The sequence below is a fragment of the Lipotes vexillifer genome, unplaced genomic scaffold (genome assembly GCF_000442215.2).
Source record: "Lipotes vexillifer unplaced genomic scaffold, Lipotes_vexillifer_v1.1 scaffold384, whole genome shotgun sequence".
Taxonomy (NCBI): Eukaryota; Metazoa; Chordata; class Mammalia; order Artiodactyla; family Lipotidae; genus Lipotes; species Lipotes vexillifer.
The window spans coordinates 3,788,004-3,796,014 of record NW_006793498.1 but is presented as its reverse complement, the minus strand read 5'-3'; positions in this window follow the sequence as shown (position 1 = coordinate 3,796,014).

Genomic DNA, 8,011 nt, shown 5'->3' with positions numbered 1-8,011 from the left:
TAATCATTAGAGAAATGCAAATCAAAACTACAATGAGATATCACCTCACACCAGTCAGAATGGCCATCATCAAAAAATCTAGAAACAATAAATGCTGGAGAGGGTGTGGAGAAAAGGGAACCCTCTTGCACTGTTGATGGGAATGTAAATTGATATGGACACTATGGAGAACAGCATGGAGGTTCCTTAAAAAACTAAAAATAGAAGTAGCATATGACCCAGCAGTACCACTACTGGGCATATACCCTGAGAAAACCATAATTCAAAAAGAGTCATGTACCACAATGTTCACTGCAGCTCTATTTACAATAGCCAGGACGTGGAAGCAACCTACGTGTCCATCGACAGATGAATGGATAAACAAGATGTGGCACATATACACAATGGAATATTACTCAGCCATAAAAAGAAATGAAACTGAGTTACTTGTAGTGAGGTGGATGGACCTAGAGTCTGTCATATAGAGTGAAGTAAGTCAGAAAGAGAAAAACAAATACCGTATGCTAACACATATATATGGAATCTAAAAAAAAAAAGTGGTTCTGAAGAACCTAGTGGCAGGACAGGAATAAAGACGCAGATGTAGAGAATGGACTTGAGGACACGGGGAGGGGGAAGGGGAAGGTGGGACGAAGTGAGAGAGTGGCATGGACATGTATACACTACCAAATGTAAAATTGATAGCTAGTGGGAAGCAGCCACATAGCACAGGGAGATCAGCTCAGTGCGCTGTGACCACCTAGAGGGGTGGGATAGGGAGGGTGGGAGGGAGACGCAAGAGGGGGGAGATATGGGGATATATGCATATGTATAGCTGATTCACTTTGTTATACAACAGAAACTAACACACCATTGTAAAGCAATTATACTCCAATAAAGATGTTAAAAAAAAGATTTGAATAGACGAAAGAAAGAAGGAAAGAAAAAGAAAAATGAGATATATGAATGGCCAGTAACTACATAAGAAGATGGAAGATATTCAGTCTCATTAGGAAAATAGAAAATAAAGTCACAATGAAATATACAAAAATCACTAATAAATTCTCATCTATTAGCATGGCTATAATTAAAAAGACAAACAATAACACGTGTTGGCAAAGATGTGGAGAGCTGGAACCCTCTTGCCTTATTGATAGGAATTGAAATGGCATAGCCACTTTGTGAAACATTTTGGCAGTTTCTTATAAAGTTATCATAAATCACCCTCTGACCCAGCAATTCCAATCCTAAGACTCTCTCCAAGAGAAATGAAAACATGCATTCACAAAAGGACATGTGCACTAATGTTCATAGAAGCATTATTCATAACATCCCCAAAGTGGAAATTATCCAAATGTCCATCAGCTGGTGCATGGATAAACTAATATGCATCCATGAAATGAAGCAATGCAGCAACAAAAAGAGAGGCACCAATGTATGTCACAGTATGGATGAACCCCCCAAACTGTATGCTAAGTGAAAGAAGCCAGATGCAATAGTTTATATACTATATAAGTATATTTATAGGAAATGTCTAGAAAAGGCAAATTTATAGAGACAAGATAAATTGGTGGTTGCCAAGAGCTGGTGGTAGGAACTGGGGTTAACTGCAAAAGGGCACGAGTGGACTTTTTGGGGGTGGTGGAAATGTTTTAAAACTAGATTGTGGCGATGATCATACAACTATAAATGTACTGCAATCATTGATCTATACAGTACAGTTACGTTAGGTGACTTTTAAGGCATGTAAATTATACCTCAATAAATCTGTTTTTTAAAACATTAAAAAAAAAAAAAAAAAGAACATGTCCAAGGTCGCACGCAAGGGACGTGCTGGAGCTGCTACTTGAACCCAAGCCTGTCTGTCCCCAAAGGTGCTCTTTTCTGGTGCCCTAGCACCTCCAGGCTGCATTCCTCTGCCTCACTGGCACGTGACTTTGACCCACAGCTGCCCTGATGTCACTGTGAAGGAGGCCTAGTCCATTCCAGCGAATTCCTCCCAATGTGAGGATGACCCAGAACAGAGCCCCTAGGGATAAGTAGCATGAACAAGAGACAAACTTGTTTTTTAAGCTGCTGAGTTTGGGGAGCTGTTTTACTGCAGTATAACCTGGCCAGTCCTCACAGATACAAATTTGCAAGCACATTCACACGGTCTCTGTTTCTGAGTGCTTGTTTTGAGTGCGTATTGGAGTGCCTTACACAGATGGAGGCTTTCTTTTAGTGTGACATATTCTCCCGACCACGAAGAGGTGAATCACGGCGGGGGCGGCAGGGAGATGTTTTATTATCAAGGTATTCTTAGAGTGTTATTAGGAAGTTCTCAAAGCTCTCACAGGTCGTGCAGTAATTAATATATTCAGACAGATTAGTCACTTACCAGCAAAACCCTAGATTTCTATAGCATCGCTGGAGGCAGAGAACTCACAGTGTTTAACTGACTTAATTAGTAGCTCAGGGTCACGAGTGAGATCATTTATAAGGAAAATGGACAAGATGAGGTGGCAGGAAGGACTGATCACTAAAGACTGAGAAAACGTGTTATCTAAGGGAGATGAAACGAAAGAGTTTCCATGTCATCGAATGGGGCTCACGTTCAAAGGGCCAGTCCCTACAGAAAAAGGACTTACATTCAGCGAGGTACTCTGGAGAACCTACATTACCCCCATCTTCTCTTCAGTCCTACTCCACTCCAGGAGTGTGCCCTGAGGCCTCAGGTCCTGGACCTTCAGCTGCTGGACAGCATGGCATGGAGAGCCCTGATGGAGAAGCCAAGAAGTCAGGCGTGCACAGCGCTCATCCTTTATATACCACATGTGATATAAGTATCCTATTATAGATCATAGTTTTTTAAACCAAAGTATAGTTGATTTACAATGTTGTGTTAGTTTCAGGTGTACAGGAAAGTCAGTTATACATGTATATATATTCTTTTTCATATTCTTTTCCATGATGGGTTATTACAAGATATTGAATACAGTTCCCTGTGCTATATCGTAGGGCCTTGTTGTTTATCTATTTTATATATAGTGGTTTGTATCTGCTAATCCCAGACTCCTCATTTATCACTCCCTCCCTTTCCCCTTTGGTAAGCATAAATTTGTTTTCTATGTCTGTGAATCTGTTTCTGTTTTGTATATAAGTCCATTTTAGATTCCATATACAAGTGATATCATATGATATTTACCTTTCTCTGATTTACTTCATCTAGTATGATAACCTCTGGGTCCATCCATGATGCTGCAAATGGCATTATTTCATTCTTTTTTATGGCTGAGTAGTATTCCATTGTGTGTGTGTGTGTGTGTGTGTGTGTATCACATGTTCTTTAGCCATTCTAGATCATATATTATATACCATATACTGATGCTGTATATAAAGAGATTTGATACAAGGAATTGGTTTACATGATTGTGGGAGCTGGCAAGTCCAAAACCTGTAGGGCAGGACAGAAGGCTGGGAACTCAGGCAGGATTTCCGTGTTACAGTCTGGAAGCAAAATTTCTCCTTCTCCAGGAAATCCCAGTTTTTGCTCTTAAGACCTTCAGCTCATTGGATGAGATTGTTAACAGGCTGAATTTTGTCCTCCCAGAATACACATGTTAGAATCCTAACCTCCGATGTGATTATATTTGGAGAGAGGGTCTCTAAAGAGATAATTAAGGTTAAATGAAGTCATAGAGTGGGGTCCTAATCCAACATGACTGGTCCTTATAAGAAGAGGAAGTGACACCAGGGAGGGGCATGCAGAGAAAAAGCCTTGTGAGGACACAGAGAGAAGGTTTTCAAGCCAAGGAGTGAGACCTCAGAAAAAACCAAACCTGATAACACCTTGATGTTGGACTTCCAGCCTCCAGAACTGTGAGAAATAAATGTCTGTTGTTTTAGCCCCCCAGTCTGTGGTATTTTGTATGGCAGCCCGAGCAAACTAATACAGAGGCCCACCTACATTTGAGGCTAATCTTCAGTTAATAGCAGGTATTAACTGCATCTTTAAAATACCTTCACAGCAACTGCTAGACTATTGTGTGACTAAACAGGTGGGCACCAGTAGCCAAGCCTCGCATCATCAAGCACACAAGCTCTTCAGTAGTAAAATGGTATGTCCCACACTAAGTGAGATACAGTCTGTTACTAGGTTCCCTTGACTTCAGGGCAGATTTTGCCACCAAATGAGTTTTGGCAGCTTGGCAATTGTGGGTACAGATAAAAGGAGACCAAAGGCTAATTGCCCTTTCTTCACAGTTTTGATTCTGGTCAGACCTGCTTGCACTGAAGAAGCAGGGCACTTTGATGTGTCCTAATAGTGATAATAGTGAGTGTCATTCACAGACGTGTAACACTCTGCCATGTGATGCATCACCTTTTTCTCCTGTGTCTTTCACAGCAACCCTCTGAGGTGCATAGTATTATGCTTATTTTACAGAAGAGGAAACTCAGCTCAGAGAGGGAAAGTAATTTGCCCCAGACACACAGCTGCAAAGAGGCTGAGCTTAGCAGAGCTCTCGACCACCTCGCTCTGCCGCCTCCTCCCACGAGGAGATGTGCACAGAAAGGGAGACAGGGTACCTGCTCAGAAAACAGGGAGAGTCTAACCCTGAGGCCGACATCACCATCAAATACAGTAAGTCCCCTACGTATGAACCTCTGAGTTGTGAACTTTCAAAGATGCGAACATGTGTTCGCATGTCCAGTCACGTAAGTTAGTTCACGTGTCTGGCGGACGTTGTCACGTATGTGCACCCTCTACAAGTGGTTGTGCTTTGTGTACTTTACTGTACAGCACTGTATAGAGTACAGTAGTACAGTATCTTTATTTCAAGCCCAGGATGTCCAGAAGCAAGCTTAAAAACAGCAGTGAGGGACTTCCCTGGTGGCGCAGTGGTTAAGAATCCACCTGTCAATGCAGGGGACACGGGTTCGAGCCCTGGTCCGGGAAGATCCCACATGCCACGGAGCAACGAAGCCCATGCGCCACAACTACTGAGACTCTGCTCTAGAGCCTGTGAGCCACAACTACTGAAGCCCACCTGCCTAGAGCCCGTGCTCTGCAACAAGAGAAGCCACCGCAATGAGAAGCCTGCATACCGCAACGAAGACCCGATGCAGCCAAAAATAAATAAATAAAATAAATAAATTTATTTAAAAAAAACCAGCAGTGATGTAGCTGGTACTACTGTACTTTTCAAGGTACTGTACTGTAAGATTAACGCTGTTTATTTTTTGTGTTTGTTTTTTATGTATTATTTGTGTGAAAAGTATTATAAACCTATTACAATACAGTACTATATAGCCGATTGTGTTAGTTGGGTACCTAGGCTAACTTTGTTGGACTTACAAACAAATTGGACTTACGAATGTGCTCTCAGAACAGAACTCGTTCGTATGTAGGGGGCCCTTCAATTTGGGTGTGTCCCCCAGATCGAGGCTGGAGGAACCTTCCTAAAGATCTGGTATGGGCACCCCTTCCTCACGGTCCTCAATGGCTCCCCATTAATGACTCAACATGGGCAGTGAGCCTCACTCCAGCACTCAGAGTCCCCCAGGACTTGGCCATGACTGGGTTTTTGCTGCTGTTTTTTTTAGCAGCACTGCATTTCATTGCTTCTTTCCAGCCCCTCTTTGCTCCACCCCAGCTGCAAACCTCCTCTCTCCCAAGCTGCTGTGGTCCCTCCTCCGAGGGTGCTGAATGGAGCTTGTGGCTTTTTTTTTTGCTGTACACGGGCCTCTCACTGTTGTGGCCTCTCCCATCGCGGAGCACAGGCTCTGGACGCGCAGGCTCAGCGGCCCTGGCTCACGGGCCTAGCCACTCTGCGGCATGTGGGATCTTTCCGGACCGGGGCTTGAACCTGTGTCCCCTGCATCAGCAGGCGGACTCTCAACCACTGCGCCACCAGGGAAGCCCAAGGAGCTTGTGGTTTGATGGAAGTGGGGAGGTCTCTGGAGTCCTACTTACACAAGTTTACCATCTGGGTTAACTTGTGTAAGTTATTTACTTGATCTGAGCCATTTTCCACTTGTATGAGATGCACAGCATTGTACCTACTATGCAGGGTTGATGTGGGGACTCAGAAATATAAGGCATATAAAGCACTTGTCATTTGTAAGGACTTTGAGAAATATTATTTCCTTCCCCTATCAAGGGAGCCCATATGTGTGGAGAGAAAGGAACCCTCCTACACTGTTGCTGGGAATGTAAATTGGTGCAGCCACTATGGAGAACAGTATGGAGGTTCCTTAAAAAACTAAAAATAGAATTACCATATGACCCAGCAATCCCACTACTGGGCATATATCCAGAGAAAAGTATGATCCGAAAGGATACTTGCACCCCAATGTTCATTGCAGCGCTGTTTACAGTAGCCAAGACATGGAAGCAACCTAAATGTCTGCCGACAGATGAATGGATAAAGAAGATGTGGCACATGTAGACAGTGGAATACTACTCAGTCATAAAAAAGAATGAAATCATGCCATTTGCAGCAACATGGATGGACCTAGAGATTGTCATACTGAGTGAAATAAGTCAGAGAAAGACAAATAGCATATGATATCGCTTATATGCGGAATCTTAAAAAAATGTTACAAATGAACTTATTTACAAAACAGAAACAGGCTCACAGACCTAGAGAACCAACTTATGGTTACCAGGAGGGAAGGGTTGGTGGGAAGGGATAGTTAGAGAGTTTGGGATTGACATGTACACACAGCTATAATTAAAATGGATAACCAACAAGGACCTACTATATAGCACAGGAAACTCTGCTCAATATTATGTAACAAGCTAAATGGGAAAAGAATTTCAAAAAGAATAGATACATGTGTAACTGAATCACTCTACTGTACACGTGAAACTAACACAATATTGTTAATCAACTATACTGCAATATAAAATTAAAAGAAAGGAAAAGGAGAGCCTGTGAGCCAGAGATCCAGAGCAGGCTCAACCTTGCGCCACAAGTTCAGTGTTTACTATCCCTTTCTGCAGCTCGTGAGTGGCCTCACACCTCTGGTCCCATTCACGGGGAGGAGGATGTGTTCCCTGAACTGGGGGTCCTAGAGAGCAGGAGACGCCCTCAAAGGTTTTCCGGCCCGACAAAAACCAACTACATCTCAGACACAGTTGTTTAACAACTTTGCAATTCCACGAAGATCAATTTACCTTCAAGGGTAGAATATGGAGATGTTTAGTGAGAAAAGCAAATGTGTTTAAAGGCAGCCTAAAGACTTGCCAGTGTTGAGTGTGCCTCAGATCCTAATTCAAGGGGATCTGAAAGGTGGTTTGCAGTCTTTGGGATTTAAGGACTCTTCATTCTCTCACGGGCCTTTCAAAATTTAGAGTGTTTTTCTCTTTGCAGAGTTCACCCTGGTTAAGGATGCCTTGGTTGTTATTAATGAATAAATCCTAAATGGATTTATTTCTTCCTTTAATGCATTAATTGAATTATTATTTTTTTCCACTTTGGAATAAAATCCTCAGGAAATCACTAGTGACACTTTTTTAAAAAAATTGTGATAGGACACATAACGTGAAATTTACCATCGCAACTATTTTTTTTTTTTTTTTTTTTTTTTTTTTGCGGTACGCGGGCCTCTCACTGTTGTGGCCTCTCCCGTTGCGGAGCACAGGCTCCGGATGCGCAGGCTCAGCAGCCATGGCTCACGGGCCCAGTCGCTCCACGGCACGTGGGATCCTCCTGGACCCGGGCACGAACCCGTGTCCCCTGCATCGGCAGGCGGACTCTCAACCACTTGCGCCACCAGGGAAGCCCATCGTAACTATTTTTTAAGTGTACAGCTCAGTGACATGAACTACATTCATAGTGTGCTATTGGACGCACTTTTGCATCTCCTCCTACCCCTACCCCCAGCAGACTGGACTTACTAGAAGTGGCATAGCAAGATTTTGTTGATTAATTGATACTTCTGCTGGTCCTATTCCAGCTCTCTTGGGGTATTTTGCCTTTATCCTGTGAGGGTCTCTCCATATGAGCAGTAGGTACGATCAGGTGCTTTTGCTTTAGCCAAACAC